Source organism: Trichosurus vulpecula, chromosome 3, assembly GCF_011100635.1.
Source record: "Trichosurus vulpecula isolate mTriVul1 chromosome 3, mTriVul1.pri, whole genome shotgun sequence".
Taxonomy (NCBI): Eukaryota; Metazoa; Chordata; class Mammalia; order Diprotodontia; family Phalangeridae; genus Trichosurus; species Trichosurus vulpecula.
In genome coordinates this window covers 173,639,599-173,653,985 of record NC_050575.1, presented here as the reverse complement: position 1 = coordinate 173,653,985, position 14,387 = coordinate 173,639,599, and the positions used below count along the sequence as shown (strand labels likewise).

At 38.0% G+C, this 14,387-nt stretch overlaps 2 pseudogenes; both read left to right on the top strand.

The window, feature by feature from the left end:
• Positions 1–4,194: 4,194 nt before the first annotated feature.
• LOC118842297 lies at positions 4,195–5,009 on the top strand (annotated as a pseudogene).
• Positions 5,010–10,665: 5,656 nt separating this feature from the next.
• LOC118845059 lies at positions 10,666–11,262 on the top strand (annotated as a pseudogene).
• The last annotated feature ends 3,125 nt before the right edge of the window (positions 11,263–14,387 follow it).

The following is a 14,387-nucleotide window of genomic DNA, read 5'->3' as shown; positions in this document are numbered from 1 at the left end:
CTCTTCTCTCACCCAGGACTGAACAGAGTTTCCCCACTGGCCTACTTGTCTTTGTTGTTTGTGGTTTGAGATGTTTGTTAACCTCCACATCTGCTAGAGATTCAATGTGGTGAGGCCTGCTCCAACCCTGTCTGTGCCAGCACAGCATGGCACAGACCACACTGGACTCAGCTCTGCTCCCTTCCTGTTGGCCTTCAAGGTTTTCTTGGGCTGGAGATTTACTTCTCTCTGTCATTTTGTGAGTTCTGTAGCTCTAAAAAATGTTTAGAGTCATTTTGTACAGGTATTTGGAGTGGTTTGGGGGAGAGCTAAAGCAAGTCTCTATTTTTATTCTACCATCTTGGCTCTGCTCCCCAAGATAAGATTTAAAAAGTCCACTAGATTTATTTGTCAAAAAGATTTTTGGCAACTTCGGATGGGGTTGTTTCAGTTGAACAATGTGGTTGGAATTCAGACTGCAAATGGTTTAGAAGAGAGTGAGAGGAGAAGAAATGAAAGCACTGAGTGTGGATGACTTTCTCAAGGAGATTAGCTATTAGGGGTAGGAGAGCTGTAGGAAAAGAAGATGATTAAAGCAAGTGAAAAAAAATTTAATATAAGTTAATTTATTTTTAGTTTTCATCATTCACTTCCTTAAGTTTTAAATTTTCTCCCCTCCCTCCCTTCCTAATCCCAAGACAGCATGCAATCTAAAATAGGCTTTACATATATATTCCTATTAAATATATTTTCACATTAGTCATGTTATATAGAAGAATTAGAACAAATGGGAGTAACCATGTGAAAGAAAAGCATAAAACAAAGCAGAACAAGAAAAGAAAATTGTTTGCTTCATTCTGCATTCTGACTCCACATTTATTTTTCTGGATGTGGAGATATTTTAAGGACAAGGGAGACATGGATATGTTTATATGTAGCAGGGATGTAACCAGTAAACAGAGAGAGGTTGAAGATAAGAGAGTGGAAATGTTAGTGGAAGCAATCTGCAGGAGATGTGTAGAGATATTAGGATCACGGATGCACATTGCATGATTGGTTTTGACAATGAGAAAAACTATTTCTTTAGGTAATACTGAATTAATGTAGCAGAAAATGAAGAAAGATGCTATGGCATGGCATGGTATGAGATGGGGAGGTGGGGAAGACAAAGAGATAAACTGAAAGGAAGAAGTGGTGGAGAACCCCAAGAGCTGAACTGGAAAGAAGGTGTGGAAGAAGGGCGATAGGCAAAAAGAGAAAGTAGCTACAGCAAACAAGAGAGAGATGGAGAAGGGCCAGGCATCTTGGAATAGAAGGCCTGAGGTATAAGGTGATGGTTACACCTTGAGGAACGAGGGAAGTCCCAAGAAAAGAGCAGGGGAGCCTCTGCTCTTGCCTCAATTTCCCTTCCTATTTTCTGTCCTTTAACAGACATTGTAACATACTTTGCTCATTTCTACATCCCAACATTTACACTAAGCTGAATGTTCTCCTCATATGGCTACCATTTGAAGTAAATGGCCAGCTGAAGAACCTTTTGACTTTTTTGCGCTCTACTCACCAGAAAATCCTCTACACCAGTGAAAACCACATGACTGTATGTGTAATTTAGTGGGCCTGAGGCCTTAACTACAAATTGGTTCTTAAAATTTCCAGACCAGTTAATACTACTACCAACTGTATTTTAATGAGACTATTTTCCTTTAGCTATTTTCCTTTTTTGTCATTTTTGAAAATCTTATGGACAGGAGATAAAACCTCAGAGGATGCTGTAATTTGCATTTCTATAATTATTTGAGATTTTTGAGAATTTCTTTTTCATATGCCTATCCAAGGCTTGGATTTCTTCAACTGAAAACTGGCTGTTCATGTAAGTGGAACATTTATTGATTGTGTAATGTTTCTTTTTCTTAAAAAATCTCATCAGTTCTTAATATATTTTAGAAATGAGATTCTATCAGAAAAACTTACTGTGAAGATTCTTTACCTGTTAACTGTTTCTGTTCTAATTTTAAATATGTTGCATTTACTTATTCAAAAGCTTTTTGTTATAGTTCATGAAAATAGCATCTTTTCTTTTTTATTTTTAATCTCTGTCCCTTGTTTGGTCACAAGCCCTTTCCTTATCTCCTCTAACTTATTTATGATGCTACCTTTTATATATGAGTCATGTATCTGTCTGAAACTTTGCTTGCTATATGGTGGGAAATGTTGGTCTGTTCCTAATTTCTACCTAACTTCTTTTCAATTCGCCTATCAGTTTTTATTGAATAATGAGGCCTCACCCCAGTATTTGGGGAATTTTGAGTTACTGAACAATATGCTATGTTCAATTTATTCTGTAAGTTGCATACCAAGAGTGTTGCACTGCTCAGTCTCTGTTTTTCTGAGACCAAACTTTCTTGATAGTTACTGATTTGTAGTTTAGTTTTACATTTTTTATTATTAGGTCTCTTCCTTTCTATTTTTAAAATTTCCCCTGAGATTTTCATTATTTAATTCCCTTGAATGCATTTCATTATTTTTTCTAGTTGTATAAAGTAATTATTTCTTCATTTATTGGAAAAGCACTTCATACATAATTCTATTTAGGTAGTACTTTCATTTTTCTTAAATTTGTTCAGCCTTCTGATGAGCAGTTAATCTTTTCACAGTTATTTACATTTGTCTTTAATTCTATAAAAAATGTTTTGTCATTTTTAAATAACATTTATCTTTTACTACTGGGTTTTGTTGTTAAGATACATATATGCTAATGATTTTTGCAAATTTCTTTTATATATTACAACTTCTCTGAAGTTATAATTTATTTCATTATTTTCTTTTAGTTAACAATCAAAGGTTCTTTGTGTAAACCATCATATCACATGCAAAAAGTGATCATTTTGTCTCCTTTTTAGCTATTCTTATTCCAACAATTTATTTTCTTATATTCTTGCTATAGCTAACATTTCTAGAACTCTATAAAAATGGTAGTGATAATGGATATCTTTGCTTACCCGCTTAACATATTCAAAAGGCCTCTAGTGTATCCTCAGTACGTATAATGCTAGATTTTGGTTTCAGATAGCCACTGCTTATATTTTTAAAAAAAAGGTTCAATATTTCCTATGTTTTTTTTTAATTTCTTTATTTATTTTTAGTTTACCACACACGGTTCTACATAGGTTTTGAGTTCCAGATTTTCTCCCCTCCCTCCCTCCTCCCTCCCCAAGATGGCATGAAGTCTCATATAACTGTCATGTATAACTTCGCATTGAATTAATTTATGCACTAGTCAAGTCGTGGAGAAGAATTTTGACCAATGGAATGAATCATGAGAAGGAAGAAACAGAACCAAAAAAAAAAAAACCAACCCAAAAAAACAAAAGAGAAGCAAAAAAAAGGCGATCATGTAGTGCGCCTCGATCTGTATTCAAACTTCACATTTCTTTCTCTGGATGAAGATAGCATTCTCCATCGTGAGTCCCCTGGAGTTGTCCTTGCCCCTTAGGTTGCTGAGAAGAGCGCAGTCTGTCAGGGTTGGTCCTCACAGAATCCATATATCTGTGGCTGTGCACAACGTTCTCCTGGCTCTGCTCCGCTCACTCAGCATTATGTCGTGTAGGTTTCCTATGCTTTTTAATGATTTTTTAAAATACAGACATGGGATTTTAGTTCAAAGGTTTTTATGCATCTATTGATGTAGCCTTACGATTTTTATTTTCTGGTTACTAATATGGCTTATTATTATCACAGCTTTCCTCATATTAAAACTGAACCTGAATTCCTGGTATAAGAATATTTTGTCATAGCATATAATCTTTTTGATTTTATGCTGTCACATATACGATAGTGTTTTATTTTAAAATTTATACTTGTATTCATTAAGGATATTTTTCTATTGTTTTCTTTCTTTTTTTTCCCCTCTTCATGATTTAGAAATTAGCTAACAACTCATTAAAAAGTACTATGCCATTCGAGGTATAGAAGGTAAAAAATGCATTCCCAGCTGCATAATTTATAGTGCTTAGGGAAATCTGATGCGTATAGTAATGACCACGAGTCATTTTAAGGTCCTGATCATGTAGGATATATGTGGAAACTTTCATTGAGCCAGAGGACTAATTTTAGTCCATTTATTCCATGTCAGTTCTGTATAAACAAGAGTTTACTGTTGTTATTCCATTGATCTAATTTTTTATTTAAAAAAAAAAGTACCCAATAGACCCCGTCATGGAAGTGATAACGACGGTGGCAGTGGCAGCGGAGGCGGACGTGATGGCGGCGTTGGCACGATGACAGAGAGCATGAGCACAGCGACCCATCTCTCCCCTACCCCCTAGATACTGTGCGTCCCTTGACACTCCCCTGACCCCGACCCCCGCCGGGAGTATAGTGAAGTATTTCCTGGGGCAGATCGTGCCCCGCACCTCCTGGGACCAAGCTGCCTTCTGGCAGCGTTACCCCAACCCCTACAGCAAGCATGTGCTGACAGAGGACCTTATGCACCTGAAGGTAACTCCTGATCAGAAGCTGCTGTCCAGGTGGCTTCTAAGGAAGACCAACAGGATACCCCACTGGGCGGAGCGCTTTTTTCCTGCTAATGTAGCCCACTCAGTGTACATCCTTGAGGACTCTATCGTGGACCTACAGAACCAGACCATGACAACTTTCACCTGGAACATCAACCATGCCCAGCTGATGGTGGTGGAGGAAAGATGTGTTTACTGTGTAAACCCTGAAAACAGTGGCTGGACTGAAATCCGATGAGAGGCCTGGGTCTCCTCCAGTTTTATTGGGTCTCCAGAGCTGTATAGGAGTTTGGCCTAGCTAGATTCAAAAGTAATGTGATCAAGACCATCAAAGGCTTTGCGTACATCTTGGCCAAACTGCAAGGTGAAGCTCCTTCTAAGACATTTGTTGAAACAGCTAAGGAAGCAACTGAGAAGGCAAAGGAAACTGCTCTGGCAGCTGCTCTGGCAGCTATGGAGAAGGGCAAGGACCTGGCCAGCAAGGCTACCACCAAGAAGCAGCAGCAGCAACAGTAACACTATGTTTAAAGGAGTCACCCTACTGCTTCCCCTGCAATGAAAGGCCCTGCTGCCATCTCAGATTGCCAATATCCAAGACTGAGAGCCTCTTGGCAAGACCAGGCCCTGAGCAAACCATCAACATAATGCAAGCCCACAGAAAATCTAGCTCTTGTCCCATTGCCTGCCCTATGTCTGAGTTGTAATTTATCATTAAAAATCTATTTTTAGTGCTGAAAAAAATACTACCCAATAATTTGTTACCTACTGCTTTACAATATAGTTTGGGATCTGGAAGTCCTATATCTCTTTCATTCCTTCTTTCTTCCATATTTTCCATTTATATTGAAGATATTTTTGTCCCTCCAAGTGAATTTTGTTAGAGCTTTATCTAGATCCATAAAATGTCCCTTTGGCATTTTGATTGGTAGAAAACTAACTCTCTAAACTTAGAAAGTATTTGCATTTTTATTATGTTGGTGTGGCCTAGCCACAAATACTGAATATCCCTCCAGTTTTTTGAGTTTTCTTAATGTCTTTAAGGGCTGCTTCATGGTATGGTGGATTGAGTGCTGGGCCTGGAGTGAGAATGACTAATCTTCCTGAGTTCAAATCTGGCCTCAGATGCTTGCTTGCTAGCAGTGTGACCTAGGGAAGTCACTTAACTTTGTTTGCCTTGTTTTTCTCATCTGTAAAAGGAGCTAGAGAAGGAAATGTCAAAGTATTAAACTATCTCTGCCAAGAAAATCCCGTGTTGGGTCAGTGAGAGTTGGACATGACTGAAAGACAACTGAATAACAACAAAAACAATTTCTTTAATAAACACTTTAGAATTGTATCGCTACAGATCTTGAGATGCTTCGGTAAATTGGCTGCCAGATGTTTTATGCATTTTAGAGTCATTTGTAATGACACTTATGAAGGTTGGCAGGAAAGATCTGTTTCACTCAAGTAAAAGGGGAATGGAGTCCAGGGCAGGCATTATCCTGGCAATCAATGAGCAAACCCTACCTCAGCAAGCCAGAAGGAGACCCTAAGCCTCAGCACAGGTCAGTGACTAAAGCCTTACAGCCACATGAAGTGAGCTGCCAGCCCCAACCCTCATGCCTGAAGTCCCAGCACAGAAACAAGATTTTCACCCTGCTCAGTGCAGTACAAGGTGATTGGCCACATGCCTGGGGGCCCCAGCACAGCAACAGCCCTTCACCAGGTTTCAGCTCTGTGCCAGGAGAATGATAACAACCCCCTTGGATCCGGTATACAATTTCCCACCCCTCCTCATTGCCCCCCCCATCAGCTTCAGCACAGCACCAAGCAAGGCTTTAGGACCCTGCCCACATCCCCAGTGCAGCACAAGCCTTCCCCCCTCCACACCCAGTATGCCTCAGCATAACACCAAATGAGCAGCCAGGGCTTACAGCTCCTGACACAAGAAGCTTGGAACAGTGCCCCTTCCACCCCAGAAGCAAGGAAGAACAACTTTAAAATTAATTTAAAAAGGCTAGAATAGATGAGGAAAAAGCAAACCACAAAAAGGACCCTGACCATAGAAAATTGTTATGGTGACAGAAAAGATCAAGTCATAAACACAGAAGAGGACAAGAGTGTCAAAATGCCTACACATCCTCAAAGAAAAACAAGACTTGGGGGTTGAGCCAAGATGGCAGCTGGAAAGCAGGGACTTGCTTAAGCTGTCCCCCAAATCCCTCCAAACACCTGTAAAAAATGGCTCTGAACAAATTCTAGAGCTGCGAAACCCATGAAATAGCAGAAGCAAACAGGTCTCCAGCCCAGGAGAGCCTGGATGGTTACTGGGAAGGGTCTATCGCATGGTGCTGAGAGCAGAGAGCAGCCCAGTGGAGGCCATGCCAAGACAGAGCAGACCAGGAGTCAGCCAGCCAGGACAGGTCTTGGGGCCATGAATTAGTGAGCTGTGGCAGTTACCAGACCTCTCAACCCACAAATGCCAAAGAGCAGGTTAGTGGGAAACTGCAGGATTGAGTGCAGAGCAGTCTGATAACCAGCCCTGGGGGTGGCAGAGGTGGTTCGGCAGTTGCAGTGGCAGCAGCAGGAAACTCCTAAGGCTGCTTCCAGATCTACAGTGTCAGCTGCTTCCCAAGTCCCTGGCTCACACAATGGGAAGAATCTAGTAGCTGATCAGAGTGGGAGTGCAAGGAATGCTTTGTGGGCACAGAGGCAGATTCTCTTGCTGTGCCCTGCTTGGATCTCTATTGTGGTCCTGGTTGACAGTTCTTGGGGGAGGAGGAGCACTGCTGTGACAGAGCCTGGGGTGACTGTGGAGTAGAAGTAGCTCTGAAAACAGCAGTGCTTGACCCTAAAGCTTGGGACAAAGTACTCTCTACCCTACAAGTAGTCATATCCTGACTGGAAGCTGAAGGGTCAAATAGTTGGCTGGGAACACGAACAGGCAGCAAAAATGAACTCAGACTCAAACTCAGATGCAAACTCAAACTCTATATTCCTTTTTTGGTGACAAAGAAGATCTAAACATACAGCTAGAAGAAGTCAGCAAAGTCAAAGAGCCTACATCAAAAGCCTCCACGAAAAATATAAATTGGACTCAGGCCATGGAAGAGCTCAAAAGGATTTGGAAAAGCAAGTAAGAGAAGTAGAGGAAAAATTGGGAAGACAAATGAGAGTGATGTGAAAAAACCATGAAAAACAAGTAAATGACTTGCTAAAGGGGAACCAAAAAATTCTGAAGAAAATAACACCTTAAAAATAGACTAACCCAAATGGCAAAAGAGCTCCAAAAAGCCAATGAGCAGAAGAATGCCTTAAAAGGCAGAATTAGCCAAATGGAAAAAGAGGTCCAAAAGACCACTGAAGACAATACCACCTTAAAAATTAGATTGGAGCAAGTAGAAGCTAGTGACTTTATGAGAAATCAAGATATTGTAAAACAGAACCAAAGGAATGAAAAAAATTGGAAGACAATGTGAAATATCTCATTAGAAAAACCACTGACCTGGAAAATAGATCCAGGAGAGATAATTTAAAAATTATTGGACTACCTGAAAGCCATGATCAAAAAAAAGAGCCCAGACATCATCTTTCAAAAAATTATCAAGGAAAACTGCCCTGATATTCTGGAACCAGAGGGTAAAATAGAAATTGAAAGAATCCACCAACGAACTTTTGAAAAAGATCCCAAAGAAAACCTCCTAGGAATATTGCTGTCAAATTCTAGGGTTTCCAGGTCAAAGAGAAAATAATGCAAGCAGTCAGAAAGAAACAATTTGAATATTGTGGAAACACAATCAGGATAACACAAGATCTAGCAGCTCCTACATTAAGGGATGAAAGGGCTTGGAATATGATATTCCAGAGGTCAAAGGAGCTAGGATTAAAACCAAGAATCATCTAACCAGCAAAACTGAGGATAATGCTCCAAGAAAAAATATGGATTTTCAACAAAATAGAGGACTTTCAAGTTTTCTCAATGAAAAGCCTAGAGCTGAATAGAATATTTGACTTTCAAACACAAGAATCAAGAGAAGCATGAAAAGGTAAATAAGAAAGTGAATTCATAAGGGACTTACTAAAGTTGAACTGATTTGTTTACATTCCTACATGGAAAGATGATGTATGTAATTCATGAGATCTTTCTCAGTGTTAGGGGAGCTGAAGGGAATATAGACAAATGGCACAGGATGAGTTAAATATGAAGGGATGATATCTAAAAAAATGAAATAAATTTAAGGGGTGAGAGAGGAATATATTGAGAGGAGAAAGGGAGAGATAAAATGGGTAAATTATCTCACATAAAAGTGGTAAGAAAAAGCAGTTCTGTTGGAAGGGAAGAGGGGGCAGGTGAGGGGGGAATGAGTGAATCATATTCTCATTGGATCCAACTTGAGGAGGGAATAACATACACACCCAATTGGGTATCTTACTCCAGAGAACAGTAAAGGGAAGGGGATAAAAAAAGGATGGATGATAGAAGGGAGGGCCAATAGGGAGAGGAGGTAATCAAAAGCAAACACTTTTGAAAAGGGACATGGTCAGGGGAGAAAATTGAATAAAAGGGAACAGGATAGGATAGAAGGAAATATAGTTAGCCTTTCACAACACGAGCATTGTGGAAGTGTTTTACATAATGATACACCTGTGATCTATGTTGAATTGCTTGCCTTCCTAGGGAGGGTGGGTGGGAAGGGAAGAAGGGAGAGAATTTGGAACTCAAAGTTTTAAAAGCTGATGCTTAAAAAAGTAAAGTTGTTTTTTGCATACAGCTGGGAAAGAAGATATATAGGGAATGGGCCATAGAAATCTATCCTGCCCTACAAGAAAGTAAGAGGAAAGGGGATGGGAGGGGAGTGGGGTGACAGAAGGGAGGGCTGACTGGGGAATGGGGCAACCAGAATATATGCCATCTTGGAGTGGGGAGGAGAGTAGATATGAGGAGAAAATTTGTAATTCAAAATCTTGTGGAAATAAATGAAAATTATAAAAGAAAAAAAGATTTTGAATTACAAAATTTTCTCTGTCTATCCCCTCCCTTCTTTTGAAAGTGGTAGGCTGTTTTATATAGTTTATACATCTGATATTATTTAAACATATTTCACATTTATCACAGTTGTGGAAGAAGAAACAGATCAAAAGGGGGAAACCACAAGAAAGAATAAAGTGAAAAAAAATGCAAAAAAAGAAAAAGACTTGTTCTCCAATTCAAAAAGAACTCCTTGAAGAGCTCAAAACAACTTTTAAAAGTCAAATACGAGAGGTAGAAGAAAATTTGGAAAGAGAAATGAGAGAAATGTAAGAAAAACATGAAAAAGGGTATATAGCTAGAAAAAGCAAGCAAAAAAATGTAAAAGGATGCAAAAAATTTAAAGAAAACAACTCCCTCAAAAGTAGAATTGGCCAAATGGAAAATAAAGTAAAAAGGGTAACTAAAGAAAATAAATCCCTAAAAATTAGAATTGGACAAGTAGAAATTAATGACTCTATGAAACATCAAGAATCAAACAAATAAAATCAAAAGAGGAAAAAAATAGAAGAAAATGTAAAATATCTCGTTGGAAAAATAACAGACCTATAAAATAGATCCAGGAGCATTAATTTAAGAATTATTGAACTGAAAGCCATGATCAAAAATAGGAGCTGGACATCATACTTCAAGAAATTATCAAAGGAAACTGCCCTGACACCCTAGAATCAGAGAGTAAAATACACATCGAAAGAATCCATTTAAAAATGAGATATAAACACAGAGTTAAAATGGAAGGTTAGAGTAGAATGTATTATGCTTCAGATGATGCAAAAAGGCAGAAGCTGCAATTATGATCTCAGACAAAGTCATGGATAAAATAGATATAATTAAAAGAGATGAATAGGATAAATACATTTTGATAAGAGGTACCATAGACAATTAACATATATGTGTATGTGTGTTTAATATTCAAATATTTACAAATTCAAGTAATTCCCCATTTGACAAATGGTCAAAGGATATGAACAGGCAGTTTTCTAATGAACTTTAAACAATTTATAGTAATGTGAAATGTACTAAATCATTATTGATAATAGCAATGCAGATTAAAACAACATTGAGGAGGGCTGTGGGACCTCAGACTAAGGGGGCTGGTTGGGAGCCACTCCCAGCGTCCAGGCTGGGAAAGCAGAGGGTGTGGGGCCTGTTCTCAGGGGCATGCACAAAGACAGGCTGCCTCTAATAGGGTCTGTCATAGACCTACCAAGTTGCCAGCAATTCAACAGAAAGGGAGTATTGCATTTCCAAACCAGTTTGTGGTACATACTGTATGGTTCCTCAACCAATTTTCTACAGTTTGTGAGGAGAAGCTGTCAGCTCTTTCTCTTCAGATCCATCAAGTTGAAACAATTCTCAATATTTTGGATGCAAAACTATCATCTATTCTATGTCTAGAAGATGTTAAATTTGAAATATTTACTGCAAATATTAATGGTGTTACAAATGGTTCTGAAGCCCCCTCAGGTCAACAGTCATCTCTGTCTCCTCAACCTGAGCAGAAGAGTATGCAAGACATTGGATCACAGAAATGTGAAGCAGCTGCAGAATATATCTCAATTGTAGCCAAAGATACAAGATATGCCAGATATCTCAAAATGGTTCAAGTGGGTGTTCCTGTGATGGCAATAAGAAACAAAATGATATCTGAAGGACTGGGCCCAGAACTTCTTGAGAGGCCAGATGCTCTAGTGCCTGATGGAGAAGGTGAAGCAAATGCCAAAGAGTTCGGATAGGAAATCTTCTTTTAGTGACTAAACTTCATGCTGACCACATAGAATTTTTATATCTACATAATATATACGTAAATAGGAGGGATGTTTTGACAGCTCATATGCTTTAGATCTAAGGTGAAATCCATTTCTATTCTATTGGAGGGTGACAATTTTCAGAGATGACTTCTCTTACAAAATATTTACTAGCCTAAGATTTTTCAGCTCTTCATAATGGCTTCTAATCACAAGTTGAAAAATACTATCTAGGAATTATCTTAATTTGTTAAAATTTTCTATAATGACTAACTTGAATTTTGCCTGACCCACAGAGGAATTAATAACCAACCACACAATCAGCCAAAAATTATTTCTGTGTTAAATATGCCAAGGATTTTTTATTATCATGGTAGATGAGTAACTTGACAGTGTGCATCATTACCACATGGAAGAATCTATAACCCCAGTGTACCTGAAAAGGAAAAATTGAATAGCCTAATCAAAATAAAGCGTAATAGTATTACAAGCACTAAGCTGTGATACCTGAGTGACGCAATGGAAGTTGAAAGACAAAAATCATTTACTTTAAGTTTAATAGCGGGTAATATACTTCCTAATTAGCTCTGCCGAAACACTGAACTTGGTTAAATTGTGGAGGCTATTTGTACTAATCATTTCAGCATGAAAATGTTCATGTTGAGTTCACTTCCATAACATTTACTAAATAATTTTCTGTCCAAACAACAACACGGTTCAATATCACTGACTTACCTACGAAGACTTCAAGGTGTGATTGTGAAGATGGTTCTCTTCCTGTTTATTAGAGAACAACACCTTCCAGCACTTGGTCATCATGTATTACCAAGGTTGGAGGGAACAATCAATATTGGCTGTCAATGCAATGTCCTCTTGAAAGAGTTAGCTAAGCAACTGCTGCGTTACTCCTTGTGACTCACTGCTCAAAAAAGAGCAATTAATTTGCACATATTGTAGGATCCTCTCACCCATAGAGACAATCCTCTATAAACAATGATGCTCAACAGGGAATAGTTCAAGAAGTCTCTAAAACATTTGTTACATGGAGAAATTAAGAAACTTAGTGGATAGTGCTATTTCTCAGTCACCTAATTAACCTAAATTTACTGTTTTACTCCAGAAGTACAGAATGGTTCTATTTCTCCTTTGATCTGAGGCTAGATTTGATGCTAAGCCATGCTTAAGACTTCCAGAATTGTTCTATTTAAAAATGTATTTTAAAAAATCTACCAATAATGAGCCAAGGATTAACAATAATTAAATCTATACCTTTATAGTCCACTGTAATTATGATATAAATTTTAAATGCTTCCCTTGACATACAACCCACAAAGTCTCCTTGTATCTTTAAGCGAAACATGGCTTCTCTTAAAGGATGAACATTCTCTTATGAAGCATTGCCTAGGCAACACTATTTAGTGAAACTGCTTTGACTCTGAACAGGTTGCTCTAAATAACAAGCTCCATCTCCAGAGTTCACAAAATCTGGAAATTCCCACACTTTAATATTGTAATGTAGCAATGTTACAGTGTTACCAGTGTGGCAATCATTTAAAAAATTTGCCTTATTTTTCCTAAAATGTTAATAAGCTAAGGGATGAAAATGGGTGTCACCATGGTGGCTGCCTCAGTCTATCTGGGTTGAATGGGCCATCATTTTTTTCCATTGAAGTCTTGGTACTGATTCTACAGATGTCAGCAACTCATAAATGTTGATGAAATTAGATTGATCTTGTATTGCCTTTCTCTGTCCTCCCACAGGTCATGGTATTTTCCTAGATCTTGTTAAACACCTGAGTGAATGGCTAAGAAGGCTAAAATGTAGGTTAACCTCATATTTTACAATTTACTGTGAAATAGGTTCAGAATCTCAGCTCTTTGTGATCTTGGGCAAGTCAGCCTACCTATTTGAGACTCAGTTTCCTCTTTTTAACAAAAAAGACTTGAACCAGATGATTTCTGAGGTACCTTCAGCTCTAAATCATAGGTGTTAGATATAATACACAGTTTTGGTACATAGTTAATCTTGTTAGTACATTTTCAGCAATAAACAATTTCACAAATATGAATAAAAATATTTTCAGCACATGGACATCACCTTGTCCAGTTTCCTTATCTTATAGGTGAAGCAGTGAATGGCAAGAAAGGTTAAAGTGACTTGCTTAAGAAATTAAAAATATGGAGGCAGCTAGGTGGTGCAGTGAGTAGAGCACTGGCCCTGGAGTCAGGAGGACCTGAGTTCAAATCCAGCCTCAGACACTGGACACACTTACTAGCTGTGTGACCTTGGGCAAGTCATTTAACCCCAATTGCCCTGCCCTCCCCCCTCCAAAAAAAAGAAATTAAAAATAATTTCATTTATGTAGATGAGAAATGTTTACTTTGGCCATTATATTCCTATGAGTAGGGACTTAAAAAAAACATTTAGTTATCATTTTACACCTACCAGATTGGCTAAAATGATAGAAGGATAAAGTGACAAATATTGGAGGGTATGTGGAATAATTGGAGCACTAATTCATTGTTAGCTGAACTGTGAAATGATCCAGCCATTTTGGAGAGCAATCTGGAATTATGGCCAAAGAGTTATTAAGGAATACTACTACTTGGCCTATTTCCAAAGATAATTAGGGGAAAAGGAAAAGAACTTATATGTTCTAGAATGTTTATAGCAGCAATCCTCGTGGTGGCAAAGATCTAGAAACTGCAGGGATGCCCATCAATTAGAAAATGGCTGAACAAGTTGTGGTCTATGATTATGATGGAATACTACTGCGCTATAAGAAATGATGATCTCAGTGATTTTAGAAAAACATGTCAATACTTGCATAAAATAATTTAGAGAAAAATGAGCAGAACCAAGAGAATATTATATATAGTAAGAGCAATACTATTTTAAGAATGACTTTGAGCAAATAATATATTTTGTCTATTATAAATACCCAAATTAATTATAAAGGACATATGAAGAAAGATCCTATCCACATCTGGAGAAAGAATTGATAAATAGGAGTATGTATAGAATAATTTTACATATATAAATACCTATTTGTGTCAAATGGTAGTCATCTCTAGCTTGAGAGGGGAAGTAAAAAAGTACATGATAATTTTGTTGCATATTTGAAAGGAATAGAA